Below are 22,447 nucleotides of genomic sequence, written 5' to 3'. Positions count from 1 at the left end.
ACAACCCTGCCTGGCAGGTACAGGTGCACTGTGGCTAATCTAGAATAAAACTCATGCAGATTACACTACGCAGTACAAGCAAGCCAGCAGCTGAGCTAGCTATTGGTTAACAATTTCTAAGGACAAAGTTTGGTGTCCTACCCTCAGCAAGGCCACTAATCTGCACAGCTCACCTCTTTCAGCCACCAGTTCTCATGAATCACATAGGAACACTATGACCTTAAATATCCCTCTTTCCAACTGGGCTAGGAGATTTTAAAATTACTGAAGGAATTGCCTAACCATGTAATTGCCTGAGTCTCTCCCCGGAAAACAGCTTAAAAAAAAAAAAATCAGGACTAAAGAACTAGAAACCAGCTCCCTAAGAGCCTACTGACAACCATCATCATCTACAAACCAACCTATCCTCCCTTCACCATCTATTAATAGACACACATATGCACATGCACACACACATTCACTTCTAGTGGAATTTTCATTCTTCAGTCATACCTTTTCATTGCTGGTACAATATGAAACCTGCCATTTGTTTATGACTTAGAACACAGAAGCTTCTGAATTGAAAAACTACTTGCCTTTCCAGAACAGCAAAATATATTTCAAGTGAGAAACAGGAAAAATAATTCAGGCATTTAGCAAACAATAACTGTGTCAGTTTTCTCTTATGGAAGCGAAAAAAGTGTCTGAACAAAGTCAGTCAAACAAAAAAAATTATTGATTACAGGATTACTTTTTTTTTTTTTTTGTGATTGGATTTGGGGTTGGGGGAAAAAATCCTGAGAGAGTGGGGAGGGATAAAACCAAGACATTAAAACAGAAAAATAGAAAGGTAGGTGCATTATCAGAGAAAATAAGACATGGAATGATTAAGTGGGAGAAAAATTGTAAGGGACAGCCAGCCTCTGTTAGGGGTCTAGACTTGGACAACAGCTCTGAAGGATTAGGAAAGAGCTTAAGGACACCAGAGGAGATGGTTCTGTGCCCTCTGTTCCCTGTAGGCACTGCATGCTGATGTGTCCCCACACTGCCTTCAACCTCCCCACAGGCTACAAAGACCCTCCAAAGGGGTCTCTTCCATTGATATGAGGGAATGGATGATCTGTATAGTAGGTTACCTTCAGTTTCTCAAACCAGTTCCTTAAGTATTTTTAGAAAGACAGTCCAATTCCCTTTTTGCCCCTTCACTTTCCATGTCACATTCACTTTCCCTAAGTTGAAATGTGTCATCAAGCATTGCCATGTATCAGGAAAGGGGGATGCTCCGTTTAAGTTCCCAGCAGTGCATAGGTCTAAGCCATGAAGAAGGAACCAGCATTTTGTTGCCTGGCAACTCAAAATAAGTGTCAATAATAAGACCCACAGGGTAAAATTTTCCGAAGCACCTACCTGCTTTAGGAGCTTAAGATCCATTTGTGGAAATCACTTAGGAGTCTAAATTCTACTGAAGATTCCTATTTGACTTAAGAATGTCTTAAAAAATTGTTTTTTAATTTCAGGTAGTGTTTGAACATGGGCCGTGGGCTAGCATGGAAACGTGACTGGGAATATAGTAGGATTTTCCAAAGCATCTCACCCACTTCTGTGCTTCCATATATCCCTTCAGACATTTATCTTCATCCTTTATTTACAAATCTTTTCCTCCAGACTCCTTACTGGCAGAGTTGGGTCTGAAAATTATATTCCCTTATCCTTGGAGTCGAATAGAGTTTATCTGTACAGCAAACTTTGGTTTGATTTGATTTTGTGTGTGTGTGTGTGTGTGTGTGTGTTGGTTGAAAGCAGAGGTTTAAGGAAGCTGAATAGAGTATAGTCTGACATGCCAATATATGACAGCTGGCTCCTGGTAAAACAATCCATCAGGTCCTTGCTTGTGCCCATTTGCAAAGATTGAAGAGACAGTGATGAGTTTCCAAAACACAGCATGTGGCTTCAAAGCCATGAAATCTACTCTCCTGCTGTATACTGAGAGTGCTGCAGGCATGCAGGTATGTCAATTATTTTCCCCAACCAGCTTGTGAAACAAACTGTAATCCCTGAAACACTCTGACACTGTAACTACACAGTTCCCGCTACAGAGAGGACAGCCAGGAACATACTATGTATTACCTTCCTACACACCAGTTTATTTATAGCATAATTGGCAGAGCACAGCTATTGCAAGAATAAAAATGAAGCGTATGCAAATCAGTTTCTCCCCCCAAACACAAAGATCTCTTTGCAGCCACTGAGGCATGTGCAATACAATAGATTCAGTCAGCTGGGATGATCCACTCAAGTTCACGGGCAACAGGTCCCATCTGGGCATTGAGATGATAACATGGAAGATACTGTGAACAGCATATGCTAGGCCAATGGCAGAGACCTGGGTCCCATAGTTAGGCACTTGAGAATAAAGAGGCTAGCTAAGTATCCGATGTCTACTCTGCCCACCTGGGAACTAAGAAACATTTAAAACCTTGCTTTCTCTAATGTACCCACTTCACCTCTCCCTAATACTTGACCTAACAAGCTAAAAAAAGCCAAGCACAATCATGAGAGTTTAATTAACAGTGGAGAAAAAACACGATGTAATGCCAAGATTTTGCATAGTGTTCATGAAAGTACTCAGTTCTAGTGAATTTTCCTTCTCTTGCTAGAACTGATAAACATATAACAATGCACCATAAAAGTGAGCAAATCTCCTTCCCTATCCAGTCTGGCATCTACATACAGCTGCAAAGATAGATAGCGAGAAGGCTTAGACCCAGCTGGCAGAAATGTCAGGTCTTTCAGCTCTGTATCTCTATTATATCAAATACAAACAGCATTAGCTCCTAGCTGTGCCAGTCCTTGGGAAATACAAGTATTTGGAAGGAGAAAGATTGGATAAATCTAAGCCTGGACATGGCTGGAGAAATGACAAGGAAGCAGGACAAAAGGACCCAGAAATAACTTTAAAAAGCTTGCTTTCACTATGTATGACCAGCTAACATGTTTATCTCTCCTTTTACATGTACCTGATCTAAAGATCACTAGAAGCTGCTTTCTGAGCTCTTTATTGATGAGCCCTTCTCCTACCTACATAGGACAAAGACATCGCACCCACCCTCAAATAGAGGCAGGCAAGAAAATCTGCCCACTTATTATCTAAGATTAGTTTAAAAACAAAAACTTGTGTGATGCTTCTTTCTTCACAGCTGCTGGAACCAACACCTTCCTACAGCAAATGTCCCCAGACACAGGTCAGGATGAATCATTTGGGAAGAACCGAGTAGTTCTTTTTGCCTTTGTATTTGAAAATAGGGTATATAACTTTCAACAATCCATTTGGGCTCAAAACACCTTCAATATTTAACAATACAGGCTGAACCTTTCTTCTTTTGACTTGCTTGCAGTGGCTTCTCACTCAATACAGAAGCCAAGTGAAAGCAGCAGTCCTAGGGATGAGTCCTCCAGGGACTGCTGTTCCCTCAGGGGGACCACTTTGCCCCTCATGACCAGAGCAGGTGTGTTACCTAAAGCAGCTGACACTGATTCTTCATGCACCTGCCGTTGTTAGGATAGAGACTTGCTGTAAACACAAGAGTTTTCTTGGCAGTTTGCTAATACCTATGAAACTCCCTGCTGAAGTTGGCTAGAAAGATCATGAGCTTCAACATGCTCAAGAAAAATGAACAGTTCATTTCAGAGCACTCTCAAACTAAGAATTAAGAGCTAAAAGAATAGGTGATCCCCAAATCCAAATCCTTAAAAATTAGCTAAGAGGGAGCAAAATAAAGAAGGGTATTCACATAGAGCTTCTGTCTGAACAGTCACAGAGTGTGATGGTGCTCTGTGGATGGATACAGACAGATTGATGAGTACCTGTTTTGCATCCAGCCTCAAACTGGAAATGCTTCATTTTCTGATATGCTGGATAGAACTATAAAGAAAAGATAAATATGATTTCATAAGCAAGTTGGTTTTTTAATATGGGGTTTCCTCCAGTTCCATATTCCGATATCTTCTATGTAAAGAAAAGCCACAGTCCATACGATTGCATACACATGCTTGCACACACAGTTTGCCACCTACCACAGAACATGGGAAGCCTGGAAATCCTGATTTCAGGGATGATTTTTGCCTCCTTCAGCACAAGCCAATCAATCTCAAATCCCCACACTGCCAGGACCACAGATCCAAGAAGTTTGATTACTCATCAGGCTACTGGGGAGCCCTAGCAACCCCCAGAAGCCCCTGCTAGGTTCTACCTGGCATAGGGAACCCAAATACCCCAGAAGCTCCTGTGATTGACTTCCACAGAGCTACTGAGCCTGGAGGTTTCAGCCAGATTGTGAAGAAATGGGTCTGGAAAGGAGAGTGACAGTTGTTGGAAAGTTTTGGGTTTTATAAAACTGAATGCTGTGAGGCTTTGGGTGGGGATTCTCCTAACCAGCTCTAGATCTCACCTCAGAGAGTGAGTTGCTGTGACCAAGCAGTTCACTTTCAGTTGTCTTCTAGTGGTGGTGAAGAGTGACCTTCTCAGCACAAAAGGCCCAGGAAGACTGACACTGCTTGGAGTCAGTTCAAAGACTACAAGAGTACAGAGACCAAGCTTTCTCCTACATATGATCTTTCCAGATTGCAGAAAGGCATATTCCTCAAATAGTGTATGGGAAGCTGCTCATCTGCTGCTAGAGGTACTCTGTACATTAGCAGCAAGCACTGCTCCTCAGAGAAGCTGAGTACTAGAGTAGTGGGAAACTGTGCTTGGAGAGCAACTGGGTGTTGGTCCAAATTCCTCTTCTTGAATGACTGAGACCATGAATACTCTGTCATTTCCTTTCAATATTAAGTTAAAAAAATGAGAACCTAGATGCCTGAATTAATTGTTCTGTGTTCCTTTAACTAAACTGAGAGTAAGAGAGACAATAAAGCATCGCTGCACTTTGCCATACAATTGCAAAACAAATAAATTAACAAAATTACTCTCTGGAAAGCCATATTGATCTATAAAGTTGCTTAAAGACCTTCAAGGCATCTTTATCAAAACAATGTTATCAACAGAAGTTCTTTCTGACCCCAGACTTTGTACACAGAATTCCAAGTTCTCAGAGAAAAGCCACGTCTGCCAAAAAACAAGCAACAGATGTCACTCACATAATGTTCTGGGATTGGTGTCTGTGTGTTTATCGCTTGCAAAATAGGATGGTCACTTTTTCCTTGGGTAGGCATTTGGCAAACTAACTGTCACCAGCAATGTCCTCATCTGCATTCTTCAATATGACCAGATGCTACCTTTCATGCATTCCTGAAATAGAGCACCCAGAAAGAACTTTTGAGTGTGAAATCCCAGCTGGGGTTAATTCAAACTGACTCTTTGTCTGAGAAGTTTTATGAATTCTCAGGCGTTTCTGTAGGACACTCCACTGAGAATCCAGAACAGTATCTCCTAGATAAACAACCAGTTTTACTCAAACTGGTGTTAGTCACCGGACCCCTATGCACATTGGTTGACAGCTGTATTTTAAGATACGGAAGTTTCACTTAACACTAGCCTCCTCTTCAGCAGATCATTGCTAGCTCAGCATGACAGCCAAGATTAAGGAAACAGCAAAACCCCCTCAGAGGGGCCCAGAAGAAGTGTTTCTAGAGAAATGTGATAAAACAGAACCAAAACAGAAACCCTCAAAACAAACCTCACACTGTTTGCAAAAAGGACTAGCCCTATCTTGTTTACTGAATAAATATGTACCAATCTACTGATCTGTAAATATATAGAAGCTTTTCTTAAAAAGAGAAAAAATAATCCTTTGTACTTACATGGCTCTAGTTGATCCTTACCCCTACGGGATTAAACACATTTCTCTCAGTTACAGTCGCATGGTTTCATAATGAAAAGGAATTTAACAATAAATTCACAATTCAGTGTTCCAGGCCAGCTGTACAAGCAATCACGTAAGCAAGTGGTGTAAAACTGGAATTATACCCAAGAAGCCAATAGGAGACCAGCCAGTTACTTGAAGAGGTGATTAAAGAGGTCAACAAGTATTCTTGTCCATCCTGCTCATATTTTCAACTTACCTGAAAAACACAGCCTTTCCTTCACAACTATACTTGCAAATGTGTTTACTCATATTATTTGGAAGTTAAAGGACCTTATGTACTTAATATCATTCAAAACGAGGCCTTTCAACAAGGCATACACATGTATATATTTTCCCAGTTAAGTGGCAGCCTTTGAATTAGCAACTTTCTCCTCTGGTAAAGCGAAATGCTCACAGGACGCATTCATCTACTGAATCCACATTTAACCTCCCAACCCAAGAATTTTCAGGCTGAAGAGTAAGGCTTAAACATAAACGGTCTCAGAGGCTACGAACACCCCTTACTTCATCTCTAGGCAAGAGGAGGTGTCTGCCTCGTTAGGACACTGAGACATATTTTGGGAAGCATTAGAAGAACCCTCAGCTAACCTTTTGAAAAATCCTTATTGCAACTGTTTTTGAGACTTCATTCAGTTACTTCAAAAGCCAAACCTTACCTAAACTCTGCTGTGTTTGAAGATACCAACATTTTATACCATTGACCTTTCATTCTCTCCTTTTCTTAGTGAGTATTAAATGCTTCTCAATCAGATTTAAATTTACTTCCAATGTCATCTAGACTAACAAAATTAGCTACCACTGCCTTAACTTGATATTCAAGCACAAAGCTATTTTAATAAATGTCAATGAGCAAATTAAATATTTGAATTTTGATGTTGGTCTCCAGAAGCAGAAGAGATTTAATGCTCATCTAAGGAAAAGCGTGATTAACATTCAGGTCAGACCCAACCAACAAAACCTGCTGAGTGTTCAGCACTGACACATTCCTAGTGACTTTTGGAAGCGCTAGTCATAAGATCTGTTTGCATATAAACATATGTGACAAAACTGACAAGCCAATCGTGTATAATTTAAACATTTTCAGATTACTACAATGTGGTTATCACTGAATTGGTGACATGGATGCTGTTGCTATGGGAGCTGGATTGATGTTTATATAATGCAGGAGGCATTTGCCCTACCATGGAGGTCAAAGCTTACATGAGGTTGCTTTGTAGTAGTCAAGTTTTATACTTCATTTGGCTATGGCCAAATTCTGTTCAGGACATTGAAGAAAACAAGGCTTGACCTTAGCCTGCCTTTGCTCCCCATATGGGCCCTGCAATTGTTTATAGTAGCTTGGATACTTCTTTAGTATATGCCAGGTGGCAACATGTCCTATACACCAGCTATCTTTGGCAGGTTTGCTCATGGTATTCCTGGCTTACCTGGACCCTTTGACATCTAGCATTGCAGTTACGGACTAGCTGTGTATAGAAACAGTGCCTGTCCTGGGGTTTCAGATAGCCCACAGCCTGGTCAGAAGAGGAGCAGATTGCTGACACAGCAGAACGCGGGCACCCAGATCAGCTCACTGGCCCACGTTAACCGGTCTTCTTATCACATACAACAATATGACACAGACCTGGCAGGAAGGACTAACACTGCAGCACTCCAGCCAACACAGCAGGAAGAAGGGATTCAGCAGGACACTGCCAGAGACAGGACTGCAGTCTTGACTTCCTCAATCCTGCCCAGAGGGCCAACATTGCTCTGAGCAGGGCTCTGAAAACAAAGTCAGGAAAGGCATGAATACCAGGGGACAGCAGCACATGGAAGGAAAGCATGTTTGGGGTGGAGCTTAACACATCATGTTGTGTATACAGAACTCACTAAATCAACAGCTTTTCTACTGCATTCTCTCTATGATCCCTCCCACATTAATCAGCAAGCTCCACAAAGTCAAGACAAAGAGATGTAGATTTGATCAGATCTTCGATTATCACTGATAGAAAAGTGCAAACAAACACACAGCCCTGAGACAAGGTAAAACAAGGATGTGATTGATATTGTAAACAAACAAATAAGAGATAAGGCACTGCAGATGCAGAATTCCATTTGTGAAGAAGTTAACAAGTAAAAAGAAAGCACTTTTACTTGGAAACCTTCATGACCAAGGCACATAAAGACAGTAATTTGCATGTTAATAAATTGCAGTCTGAAAGCAAAAACCTAATGAAAAAAGCTGAGCACAAGATGAGTACTGCCATCCAGAGTACCTTTGTGCAAGTTAATGGACTCCACACACCACTACCCTTCAGCCTGTGCACCTGTATTAATGGCCTGGGGCCTTGCTGTTGATTACTGCTGTTCCCAAGTAATCACTGCGGTAACACTGTGGGAAGTGGCTGTGATGGTGAGAAGCCACTGGACAGTGCTGCAGCCACAGACAAGCCCTTAGGAAGACTAGTACTGAAAGAACAAAGAACAAAATAAACCCAAGCCCTGGCCAACACCTCCACTTGAAAGAGGAAAGAAAAATACTCCCAGCAAAAGTGCTGTTTTGAATTCAACCCTGGTTATTAACATGATCACCCTGAGTCTCAGTCACTGTAATTCACCATTCAAACAGAGCAGACTTATACAGAAGAGAAAGGAATGCTATGTTACAGCAAACATTTGCTTTCCATCCTCAGATAATCCTACCAATGTGTCATTGAATTCAGTGCACCAGAAAATTCTAAATTTCCCACTAGACCTAATATTGTGGGCTCTGGGGTCAACCTGTGCTCTCTGTTAAAAGACTGTAAATTCAAAGGCTTCAGTGAAGTCATCTCAGATTTATGAAGGCACATTTGTCCTTGTGACTCCCTGAACTTAATGCCAATTGAGATAATTTTGTGCTTTAAAAAAAAAAAAAAAGAAAAAAAAAGAAGCTATGTTATGATCATTTCAACACCAATTTATTTGAAAAGAAGCCCTGAAAAGAAGTCTTCAGAGAAAACTACTATTAAGACATCATTAAAAGAGCTGAGAAATTAAAAAGAAAATAAAGAGTTGAAGGTTGCTCATTTAAGAGATGTTCTCATACAGGCTTTGTTATGAGCTGGCACTGACAGAGACTATGGTATCTAACTGGTAGGGAAGGCCTTCTGAAAAAGAGGGGAATGGCAGAGCCAGAAAACAGAGGCAAACAGTTTTAGCTATTAACTTCAATTCACTGTGCAGAGTTTTAACTGAGGTGCCAAGAATAAGCAACAGTGCCTCCTAGCCTCCTAGAGTGAGAACTGTCCCAGTGCTTCAACCTCAGAAATAAGAGGAAACAAAGGTAAAGAAAACAGAAAACTACAAAACAGAATGGAGAAAACATAGGCAATCTCTCATATCATATGTCTGAACAACCTCATATCTATCCCATCTGAGCAGTGCCACCAAGAAGATGTAACACACTACTTTACTTTTCCTCCAGAAAAAGAACACATGAAAACCACACAGGACTATCACGTGGGAAGCATTGGGTTGGTTTCAGTGTGGTCTCCATGTCTTTTACCAACTCCTGATGTTACATTATATGAGTGCCAAAGATATTACATCCATTCATTATTTCTCATGCCTGAACTTTGGAGCTGCCAGGCTGAGATACCAGGAACCATGTGTTTAGGGTGAAGAACAGGGAACTACTAAGTTCCCACAGACTGCTGGAGCCCCCAGGATATCCTCACTCTTGCAGCAGTTCCCTGCCCAACCACTGTGGACCTTCTAGCCATAGCAATAACCAAGGCAGTCATCCTCATTTAGCAGGTTGGCTACCCAGTCTGAGAGTAGCAAAAATAACAAAGCCCTCTATATCACCTTGTCTTTAATTGGCTGTGTTGAGTTTGATCCCAGCAGAAAACTATAAGGGATTAGAAGGCCACATGAAAGAATGTAGTTATGGGGAATCTAAATTCAGCATCCTCCTGAACACTAATAAGTTAAAAAGAGAACATCTCGAAGTTTTCCGATTTTGACTAACCAAAACACATTGCAAAGCTCATTCCCATCTATTTAACTTATTTGGCACTGCATTTAAGACTCCTTGAAACTGATGTGTCTTTTCAAATGAATTCATCTATATAATAATAGGCCAAACATGTCAGCTGCTGGGAAATCTCACAATGTCCTGTCTACTTTTACTGCTTTTAGTATCCTTACTAATTTAAAACACCATCATTCATAATAGCATGTTATTCAAATTTTAACAAGAACAACCCCCTCAGAGGCCAGTATTTGGTAAGATTCTGTCATACCCAATTCAGTTTAATTGAACAACAATAATGATCGCTGCCGGGACCAAGGATATGACAAGCAGGTATTTAAAATGGAGCTCAGGGTCCTGACTGCTTGCATGTTACCAAACAACTATGATCTACCTACAGTTAGTTTATTTTTTAAACTCTAATAGTAAGTTTGCATCTGAATATTTTCTTGCCAGGGGAAAGCATCCCTGGGCAGCATGTTTAATACAATTGAGTTTGTTGATTTGTGATTTGTTATTCTTCTTCTTTGTGTTCTAAGCTTCTCTGCCTGCTCATGCATTACCTCCCTGTGGGCAATGCCCACCGAGTACATAAAGCTGTGATTCAAGGTACTTGATAAATGTTAGTTTGATCCCAGGATATTTGGTTGAAACACCTGCCACATGAAAATAATTTGCATCTTTTTCTGATGCCAGAAAAAGATCTGTTACTGTGGAAGCTGAAGTGGAGCCAACGTAGATACATCTGCCTAAGCTTAAGAACAGAAAGAGTAAGGTTAAAATGATAGCTGTTCATTTTGACTGAGAAGAACAAAAAAACCCTTGGACCTACTTTTTCCTGAGTCCTTCTTAGCACTTTGTATGTTCTGGGTGCGGCCAGCAACAGACCCATTCAATAGACTGTAACACAGTTTGGTGCAGTACTCACGTATATCAAGACAAGTTGCAGGACTGGTATCAATCCATTCTGACTTCATCAGCCTGTGAAATAATTCTAAACAATCCAGGGGAATGGTGGAAATTTACTACTTCAGGATATCAGAGTGAGGACAAAAAAATTGAAGAAATATTCTTAAGGAACCAGTACTATGATGGCAGTGTTATGGATGAAAGGTCAGATTTTAAACATATCTAGGGAGCCTACAGATGCTAAATGATGCCAAATATGAACTTCAAAGGCACTGATAAGCCTAATTCACATTGCTCTCAACCTTCTGACTGTAAGAGTGAAAGAATCCCATCCCCAAGGACCTCATAGTCTCAATAAGATATGGACGAAAAAGCATGACCACTTGTGTCGGTGCTGTGTCAGGAACGCAGACACAAAGATTTTGGGGCCAGATTTAGGGTATTCAGGCACTGAACTGCCAGTACTTTTGAACTAAAGGATTTGCCAAGTTCCCAAAGGCATTATATGGCAGAGTCATCAAATACCACATCTTCTCAAAACCAAACCAGTGCTTCCTCTAAGCTTCCAGACAAATCTTTGGAGCTTGAATCACACCAACATGCCTACATACAATCTACACCACATATCCTCCACACACACCATGGAAACAAACCTTCCAGGAGATGGCTGGCATTTTCCATGAGAACTATCTGTATCACACACTATTCATTTGAAGAATTTAAGAGGATTTTTCATGTACAGAGTGAAATTAGCTGTGAATTAAATATAAAGATGAAAACATGGAACACTGGGCTGCATATAATAGAATTGTCTTTGAGGGATAAAATGTAGCAGCACAGCATTTATATGTACTACTGGCTCGGGGGTTTTTTCAGGTTTTCTGTCTTCCATCCAGCTCTGTCAGGGAAAAAATTCTTAACATTTGGCACTTTGCATAGGTCAGTATTTACTGGTTTTCTAAGGCAAAGTCAATGGATTTGTTTCCTTCCATTTACCTCAAATACTGTTATATGTTTATCAGTTTAGTCATTAAAAAAGTAACATTCATCTCCACAAAGAGCTGCACTGTCATTACAATAAATGAAGAATTAAGAAAAGACTGGAGCTGGGGGGATATCCTAGATAATTTGGGGATTTTTTTCATTTACAATTTCTGAGTTTAACTCAGATATGATGTACATGCATGAGTTTCCACAGGCAGCACTTTAGCTATAGATCTCTTTCTTCAGCAGATTTTTGTGCTAAGATTATCTGATTCTCAGACATCAAGTGGAAGAGCTGGACAGGGTCTAGCACCCATGGTGAAACACTAGCACCTGACAAAATATTACTGCTAGATGCTGTTATATTGTCAAATCTTTTGGCTGAAGACCTTCAAACACTAGGTGTTTATCCGTTGCAATGTACTGATAAGGAGAAGTCCACCAAATACTTCTAATAATAGCCATTCCTTCCCTTTGGGGCAGAGGAAATATTATGGTCCTGGACTGCATCTTTAATTCCCAGGGCTTTTCTTACAGCGGTATCAGTGTGACTGTAAAGAAGCATTTGCAAGTATTCTGCATAACACAACATTACCCATTCTCTTGGCATCTTAGTCACTGCCTGGGATCTGCTTTTCAAAGCTCTGAATTCCCTCAAAATCTTGCAAGTACTCCTTGAGGTAGAAGTTCCCTAAAGGTGGCTGGGGTATGACTTTCTGTATAAGACAAACCTCACAGCATAGGGCAGTTGCACCAGCCTGAGGGGCTGCTACATAGATGTGTCCACCAGCCTTGCTAATGGGAACTGTGCAGCCACTTCCAAAGAAGCAGGTGGCAGAAAGAGCGCATACCAGAGTAGGACCCAGGTCTGCAAACTGCGCAAGTCATCCAGAACAAAAGCACAGTAGCTGTACCTCCCCACTGACATACCACCGCATGACTACCAGACCATAACCCTGAGGTGGGTTAGATATGGAGAATGGCAAACATTTATAACCTGTTAGAAGGTGTTTCAGATATAAAGATGGCTTAAAAGATGCCTCCTTCCACTGAATTTCTCAAGTATCATCACTGATGTGCTAAACCTTCTGTTTATAAGCTGTTGGGTGACATAGCTCACTTCAAAACATCAACACTCCTTAAAACATTAGAAGACAACAAAGACTCTTTATAGTAGGACACTGTAATAGACATAGGGGCTGTTGTCAGTCCTGCCTGAATTTGTTCACCTGGAGAGGTGGGAATAACAACCCAAACAGGACAGAAAGGAAGAAAAGGATCTTTTCTATTTGAAAATTTCAAGAAAACAAAAGTACTTTAATAATCAAAATTACTTTGGTTTAATGATTTCACTTAAAGTTATTTCTTCTTAACCAGTTATACTAATGTTCATGTCTGTGGTAAAGAAAAACAGGGGAGAATTACAGCATCCCTAGGGTTTCTTCATTTTTTGAGACCTTTGAATATTTATTGCCACAGAAATGCAAAATGCTGGTCGTGAAAAACTGGAACCTTCAAATTCAATGCTTTAAAATTGTACTTAATGTCTACTCTGAGGTTGCGCTGGTCAAGCTACTATCTACAAAGCTTTCCAAAAGCCACCAGCTGCCACTCCATATACCTATTACAGACGGTAGCGCTGTTTAATTTATTCTCAGTTTGCATTACCTTATGTTTTCTTACAGAAGCTGTGGCTGAGCAAGAGGGAACAAGGTTTTTGCCTTGTTCTGGCTACTGTAGGACCCATCCAACAGGCAGGGATCTCTTCTTTCACCAAAGGACCCAAGACCCCTGGCTTTAAAGCAGACTGAATGGATCCAATTGTTAAGTGCCACAGCGCCATCCCATTGCTGTGAAGTTCCACATCTGACCCTGTGCCCAGCCTGCTGATTTTGCTGAAAAAAACCAAATCATACAAAGGCAAACCAAAAAAAACCCCAGTTTTCTGCTGGGTCAGCAAACTGGCTGGATGCATGGGAGGTGTCAGGACCACATGGCCAGGGAAGAGTGGCAGAAAGAACAGGATTGCTGTGATTAGATTGATCTGGGCTACTGTGGATTTCCAGCCTTAATATACTCAGCTGGATGAACCTGAATGGGGAAAACAGGGAGAGTCACCAGGTGTGAGACTTGAAGTCTTCAAGGGGAGCGGGGAGCAGAGAGCAGCTGATAGCCAGCACTTCCATAGCTAAACTGCAGGGATGACTGAAAGAAGACATGCAACCCCCTAGGAATTTTGTTAAAAAACCCAGGATGCCCCAGAAAACTCCTGGACTGGAATAAATGACCTGCCCTGAAAGGGCTCTGTGGACAAATCAGAAATTTACTTTCTGAAATGTAGTTTACCTCATCCAATAGTCCTGAGAATTCTAGGGCCAAAGAGGGAAAAAGCAAAGAGGAGATGACTGAAGCCAAGGACAATAAAATATTACAGAGGGGAAATGGAAGAAGCAGCTAAAAGTACAAGCCAGGAAAAAAGGCTCAATACAAAGCTTGACCAGAAGCAAGGCAAATTTCTTGATGAATCCTATCCAGCATAGGGTGTCTTCTCTTCCCCTTTCCACTCAATATATCCCCAAATCTGCCCCAAGGATGGGTCAGTGTGTGTGTCAGAGGTCCTGCTGCACATTCTGGTTATCCACTGCAGGGGATCATCACCTCTGCAACACGGCTGTACAGCAATATGGCTGGTGTGGCAGCATATACCCCTGCACGATGTTGGCCAAGTTTTCCCCTGTTCGCACCAAACACCCTAATAGCAGGCCATTAAAATCCAACTTTTCCAATCTGTCCAATGCCCAAGTGAAACAGCCACACATCTGCTGTTTAGGGCATTAGTGTGGGATGCAATCAGCTCAAATTTATATCCCAGGCTGAGCCAATACAGGAACTGAACCCACATCTCCCTGTCCCTGTAAGTTCCCCAGGTGCTGAACATATGACTGTTTCACAGTAAAGTCTCCTCTTCTAGCCCTACCAGAAAGTATCCCCCATCCCCCTCCTCTGCAAACTGGGAAATATTTTCTGAAAACACTTTTGTCACTAAAATTATATATCTATCAAAAAAGTATTGTCTGCTTTTTTTTCTGAGCAGAAATATTCCCAGCAATATGATCTAGTCTGTCCAACTGATAGATTTACCTTACCCTGTCTTCCCATTTATTTCATACCGCTGATTTCTGAAAGTCTCTCATTGCCAGTATTTCCTGCTTCCAGATGGTCAGTAAATAGCACACAAACAAAATAACCCTTGAATTTTCACATTTCCATCTCCAGCAACTATTTATCCTGTGTATCAAACACATCTTTGATTACATTCTCAGTGGGACAATAAAATTATCGTCTCTTACTAAAATCTGATGATGTGCATGGGAAAAAAAGTGGCAATTGCACTGCATATCTGTTCAAGAACTGTGATAAACTCATGTGTGATGACTTCCAAATAGAGAAAACAATTTCTGGAGGTGGAAAACAGCTCTGTCCGTAGGTTGCTATTAAGAGTGCTGTGGCTTGTACCAAGTTGGTTATTTAAAAGTAGTAGGCTACTGCACTGAATGCTGATCTTTGCCCATAGACTTTTTTTTTAAATTGTGCTCCATCTGGAGCAATAAATTTCTCTTGCCTCAGACATTAAACCTTCTTTAAACCTACAGACTAAACAACAGGTGGTAGATTATTTTTCAGAATTAGCAGCCAACTGCTAGAGCAATTCTCAGCCCAATTACTTTGGTTTGAGGTTTGAATTTCATGGTTTAATGGCAGCCTACATTTCTTACCAGTAGAAACCAACGTCAATCCTCCAAGACATGTGTCCCCATTTCCCCAGTCCCTTCAAAGTGAAGACAACTTCATAGCCCTCATTTTAAAGGGAAATACACTTTCTGGCATTAAAACTCTAAATGTACTAAGACTCCCATTGCAAAATACCAAAATACAGGAAAGGTTTTTCAAAAGCATTCTGAATTTTCCTAGCGTTTTGTCCCACTGGACCTCAAAGAAATCACCCTTTTACTAAAATGGAACACATTTAGACCAGCACTCCATAGAGATAGATAGGACATTATTTTACCTGCCTAGGGGAATATACAAAATATGAAAAAAAATTCCCCGTGTCAAGCTGACACTAATACTGAAATTGCAAAAACACAAAAACACACCCTAAACTACATGCACAATGTCAGCTCAAGTCAATTTAATATGTCATATGACTTGAATTGTTTTGTTCTAAATTTGATCAGTAATCAAAATAAAAATCACCACAGTAACACATGCTTCTAAAATTCATTTCAGGCTAGAAGACAGGAACTTTTCAGTCAGCACATGTTGTCATGAAAACACCTTAAACCTGGACTTTTTTTTTTAATTTTGTAGTTGACTTCTTGAAAACAGACCTTTGTCCCCAAACTTCATGTTTTGATAAGCTGGTATTTTCTGATTAAAAATATTTGAGAAAATCCTGACAAGCTCTAATGCTAAGCGCTTCTGAAAAATTCCAGTACTGAGTGATTTAAACCATTATCCCTGAGTGGTATAGGTGCATATTTTTAGAACTGGCAGTTTTTACACAAATGGCCATTACAGGTGCTGCCATGGGAACAGGCTAGCAGCAGGCTATCATTAGGTAGTTGCGAGTCCAGACAGCAGCTAAGCCATGGGCAACTCCCCGCTTCCTCTCACCCTTATATATCTGATTGTAAGGTGACCTGTTTAAGGTAGTTATCTTGTTCATCCCCAGTGAGAGCAGGCACCTCTGGAGGGCAATTCATCTCATCTGTCAAACACTGATCTCATGATGGGGCTATTCAGCCTCCTCTGCATCAACTACAGAAGGAGGGCAGCTGCCTGGTTTGAACAAAATGCCGTAGCAGCTCACGGCAGAGAATGTGGATTGCTGTGTGGGTAATTGGCAGATCTATCTAATGAAGGCCAACATGCTCTCTTGCAGACTAGTTGCCCCCATGGCTAGTTAAGGGGCAAGCAATTGCTTGAAAAAGGCTCATCTAAGATTAAAGTGAAGATAAATGGAAGATGACAGGAAGAGCCAAGGCTATCTAAGGCCAAAGTTTTTCAGACAATGATACATTTCCATGAAAGCCTCCCTTCAATTTCAGTTAAATCTACCTCCACCCTACCATTGAAAATAGAGAGAACCATCTGCCTTGTAAAGTTCACCTCCAGACTTACAGATTTCTTTTAAGTATATTTAGACACAAGAATAATTAAGGCATCACTATATATTGAGTGTGTTAATTGAAAAATCAGGGACTATGCACTTAACTTTAATTAGCAACTGTTCAGTATTTACTTAGGAGCTCGTCATGCTAGAACTTGTTTAGCTTGCTGCCAAAGATATTTTTGCCATGCATATTTTCCATGTTGGTTTGAAATAAGGGGAGGATGTGGTGTATCGCATAGGGATATATACATTAATGCAGCAGGCATAATTTCTGATATAATTCTAGAGAAGAGCAACAATGAAGGTGCCATGATTATTTTTGCTCTGCTCAAGCACATGACAAACTCCAAGCCTGACTATGGCTGTTTGCCAAACACATTAAGCCTCTCCTCCCTCTCCAGCCTAACGCTCTCAAGCGCCTGCAATAACAGGCTCATCTTCAGAGCTGGTTCCAGCTCAGACCCACTCAACAAGCTGCTGCTGCTCTGCCCTCCTGGCTTGCTCCACTGGCAGCCTCCAAAACACTCCTCCTCTCTGTGCCCCTGCCATATGTACACTGGTCCTGCTCTGCCACACAGGTTGTTCAGCTTCTTGTCACGCTTGCCCACCCATTTTAGGGGCTTCCTGAGCTGTTCGGTCACCTGTATGCTATTTCTTCAGGTGCCTCTATGCTTTCTGCCCTGTGTCGCCTGTACACAGGGATCTATTTTATTCATGACAAAGGCCTGCCAGTCATTGATTTAGTGTTTTGATTATACGTGCAGCTCCAGAGATATCTGCTTCTTCCATTTAGTTCCATTTCTCCTGCTATCTCAGTTTTCTTAGTCTTTCCTCTCCTGGCATCTTGTGCTCCTATTGCCACCTGTTCATCACCATTACTCAGGGTTAGAGTCATAAGAGCCTCCATGCTTTTAACACTTACTTTAGCAACTCAGCTTTATATTTATCAGAGTTCTGCTTGTTCCCATGTCTATACAAGGGCCTTATTTCTCCTCTTTTTTACTTCATGGACCCCATCTGATACAGTTTCTACCAGGATTCAGCAGATCAGACCTGGTCCCTGCAGAGCAAAGTAAGCTTTGCAAGAAGGGAGATGGAGTGATTTATTCCCCATACCTATTCTCATCAAGGCCTTGCCACTGAGAATATCAATGAGCTGCCAATTAGTGGTATATTATCAGAGCTTGATACCAGTAATGTCAACAGTGAGACAGGGCCATAAAATCTCCAGTTCTATAGTTCAGAGTAGGCCATAGGGATGCTTACGTAGAAAGTCAGGAAGCAGTACAAGTCACACACAACTTAAGTCAAAGCTCCAGGGTTACTACCTTTCCTTTGTACAGACAATTCTCCTGTAACATCTTCCCTTAGATACTCTGTGTGTATTATTTAAAAAGAGAACTGCTGCAAAGACACAAGCTATTCAACACCCACTTCTTTAGAGCCTGTGCTTTGTCTGCGATATTTCTAGACAATAGCAATAAACACTTCATTTTAATTTTAACCTTAGCAATAGCAAAACACTACAATGTGCTAAAAATTGAATGCAGACACAAAAACCCACAAGCAAAATTTTCAATTAAATTAAGTGCCACTTCATTTGTTTTCTTTGATTCTTGACAGCTCAAAACTCAACTTGGAGAACTGTTCTTTAGTGAACATTTTGAGGAGGTAAACACAATCTACTGGCTTTATCTTTTTTGAACCATTGTTTTCTAATAGCGACCATTTGCAAGAATGCAATTATTAATTTCTAAAATGTAGCCCCCATCATTTCATCTTCTTTTTGGAGAGGGCAAGATGAATGTAAAGAAAAGTTGGTGCTTGTTTAAAATGAAATAATCATAGAAGAAGAATTTCTACACCTCCAGGGAAAACAAAGATGACAGGGTCCAAGTGTACAGAAGTTGCATATGCACAGAAAAGGGCATGGAAGGCTTAATCTACAGGAACATCCAGAACACAGCATCTCAGCAGGGTCTTCGCTTCATCTCATAACTGGTGGGAAAGAAATAGGACCTTCCTGGGCTACACATGCATAGCAAGTAGGTAACACAGCCCTGTTTGAAGGGAGAACAGTAGATTGCCAGGGGTAAGAAAACACTGTGCAATACTCAAGATGAGCTACTCTGGCCACTCATATGATTGCTACAGGCATGTTTTTTAGCCAGGACCTTTGAGCCAACATAAGACACATCAAGCATCTAATGCATTTAGGCATATTAATTCCCAAAGGGCTACTGAAAATCTGCCATAGAGCCCATGTGCATATCCATTTAAAATTTTGAAGCTGAAGCTCTAATAAGCTTACTTAGACCCCAAATACCAGGAAGAGATTTGGATGCTTTCACTGCCCTCATAGTAAATAGTCTATTTTGCTACTCACTGCTATTGCCATATGCACGCTTTCAGGTGAGGGTTTGTATTGCCATTATGTATCTTTATTACTTGCTAGGAGAGAAGCTATTGGACTTATAATTATCCATTACTGGTACCTGGATACATTTCCCAAGGGAAGCTTTCAACTAATTCATACTCTTGTCATGTTTGCTGCATCGCATCTAATGTCGTTTTTCTAAATTAGATAAATAAAATATTTATATTTGGTGACCTTGAAAAGAAATGTGGACCACTAGCTCAGGATGAATTTCCTTGAATTCAATAAATATTAATAGAATACAACAAGCACCAGAGCAGAAAAAGAACGACTGATACACCCCTAATGAGTGTGGTGGCATTTATTATTTAAATGACCATTAGAAACACTCTTAGCCTTTTGAGGAATTCAAGCAGGAGTAGTAGACAGATGCTCCTGTATGCAGGAGATTAATCATTCTCTCTGTGCAATGCAGGACCAATTAATTTGGGGTTTTGTGTTGTGGGGGTTTTTTTTCTTTCCAGTAAAGAAAAGCAAATTAAAATTAAAATCTGAATCTTCTTAGGTGTCTAACTTATGTAGTAGGAAGTACTGCTGTGGCTTCTGGGTAGGAGACAACACTTCCCACACAAACTACTGTAGCCTGGCTACAACCAGTTTTGTTAATCCTCACAAGCAAACCATGTTTCAGAGACAAGAAGACAGGCATGCTGTCATAGAATAAAAAGAATTTTGACATGCTTGTGCCAGAAATAGCGGTTCTGGTCAGGAATGGAAACTGCTGGGTTTTAGCAGATCTCACAAGCTGTATAACAGACAGATCTGGAGGACTGGCTTTAAGACTCAAGTTTCATCATGCTGGGATCTGGGTAACATAAGTTACCATCACTTGATTAAAATCAATAGATCATGGTGATATACACCAAACAAGACCATGGCAGACCATTGTAAAAGTTGAGATAAGAAAAAATGGTGATATATAGCACAATTCTTCCCTTTATGTCTACAGTGACTGGTCCCAGCATATGGCAAAGGAACACCACAAACGCAGGGTGGCCCAGTCCAATCCTCTGGTCAACTGTCCTTGCCCTACCATAGACCTGTACCAGCACCAAAAGGCTAGACAAGTTGCTTACAGGGGCTGTGTCTCACCTCCAAAACACAGAACTTGCAGAACAACATCATCTACCACACAACCACAGGCCAGAGGAAAAGGTATCAAGTTAGCATTGGCATAAACAGACCCTGAAGTCAGACGAAGGCTTTAAGTTCCACATTGTACATTTTGCATTAGATTGAACAAGCACAGGAGATTGTCACAATGAAGTTCTGATGCTGGTTTCAATGTAATTCTGATTATTTCCACAAAAACCTGGAGATGAAAAGAGAAACAAAATAAGTCATGTCAAATATCGTGCTTACTGGCTATATAGGGTAAATACGAGGGGAAAAAAAATAAAAATCAGTTACTCCATTGATATAATCAGTACCGCTTGGCATCTCAAAAAATAACTTCCAAAATGAAAGACTGCTATTTATCATAGAAATTTTTCAAATCAAGCTGAGTGAAAATGGAAACCAAAAGTAGCATTTTTGTATATGTAAAGCAACAGCATTAAAGGCTTAGTACCACTTGTTCCGGTAAGTCTTTGTGAAAGATAACAGAAAGCTGAAGATCTTAGGCATCCTCTTATTAAAGATAAATGCAGCAGAAGAGGCACATTTCTTATCTCTCTTGCTACTGCATGTTCTTATCTCCATACCTAGATTTGCTGTCTGTTAAACAAGGGGAGCTCTTGCTTTACGACTGGCTTGTAAGGTTTTGAAAGGCTATAAAATTTTGAGTAACCTGAGCCTGTTTAGATAAGGCTCAGAAAAAAAGGTTAGATGTTTGATGGGCTAGTTACTCCACCCTTCCCTTCCCCTGCAGTTCTCAAAAGGCTGGAGACAGGAGGCCTTTTGCCTCTGAGCCCAACCTGAGTCCATGAATATCCACTCTCGGGTTTGGTCCAAGCTGGTGAATGACATCCCTGAGATGGGAATTGAGACACAGAAATCCTAATATCTTTTAGAGCGTTTTTTGGGCGATGAAGTTAAGTTTGCAAGATTTTTGCTACAGGCTTCAGAGTTTAAAGCCAGAGCCAGATTTGGTGTAGATCTGATTTCTGCCAAGCTATTTCAATGAAGATTAGACAAAGAAATGACCAAGTGAAGGGTAGCCTTGTTGCAGAGGAATAGAAGCTAGGAAGAGGATGACATTTGACTTTTAAGGCTGCTTTTGTAAAGGTCAGGTGTCTAGATGCCTGTACCTTCCATCACACTGGTTAAGGATCAAGTTATTTTAAAACTGCCCAGATAAAGTCAGATGTTTACTGCAAGGTAGATCATAATCATCTACTTGAATATGATGGAAAAACTTACTAGGTGCTGATATGTCTCTTTGAAAAATAAGATCAGAGCTGAGATGTTCCTTTCTCTTCCCTCTTCCTTCCCCTCCAACACTCTCCACAACAGTTTAAGTGAATTTCATGTTAAAGGTACAGACTTAAACCTCCTGAGACTGAATTTTTCAAGTCATTGTCAGAGCACAGGTAGGAACTGGACAGCTTGTTGAGCATAACTTCTCAACACATTCCCTGATATCACAACACAGCCACATCTACAAACAAGAAGACTATTTATTCCCTCTGATATTTAAACTTCTTGCTGCTAAACACAACACCATAACCTGGCAGCTTTTGCCACCATTCACTCCTATGCAAGGCTACATTGAAGTACATGCTTACCATTGAAGAGGTGTTTACAGTCAATTGATTTCAGTGCTTACAACCTCCACACATTAGAATCAAGAACATTTTAGGTTTTGTGGCATTGTGCACAAGTAGGTGGCTTGCACACTAGACACTAGGCAGATCCTCTCAGCAAAGCAGCACTCCAAAGATTTTGCTATTGGCCCTCAAAGTCGTTAAACAGAAGGCAGTGATAGGGCAGAGAGATTAGAGTGCTGGTGTTTGCTCAAGTCCTGCTCCGCCACTCATCTCCGTGATCTTGGGCAAATGATTTAGGATAATGGCACTCCTTTGCTTCCCAAAGATGTTGCAAGAGGCACAGATACAGTGGTGATTGAAGATCTTGCAGCTTCCTACAAAGAGGTGATA

The sequence above is a fragment of the Harpia harpyja genome, chromosome 2 (genome assembly GCF_026419915.1).
Source record: "Harpia harpyja isolate bHarHar1 chromosome 2, bHarHar1 primary haplotype, whole genome shotgun sequence".
NCBI lineage: Eukaryota > Metazoa > Chordata > Aves > Accipitriformes > Accipitridae > Harpia > Harpia harpyja.
This window is presented reverse-complemented; position numbering follows the sequence as displayed.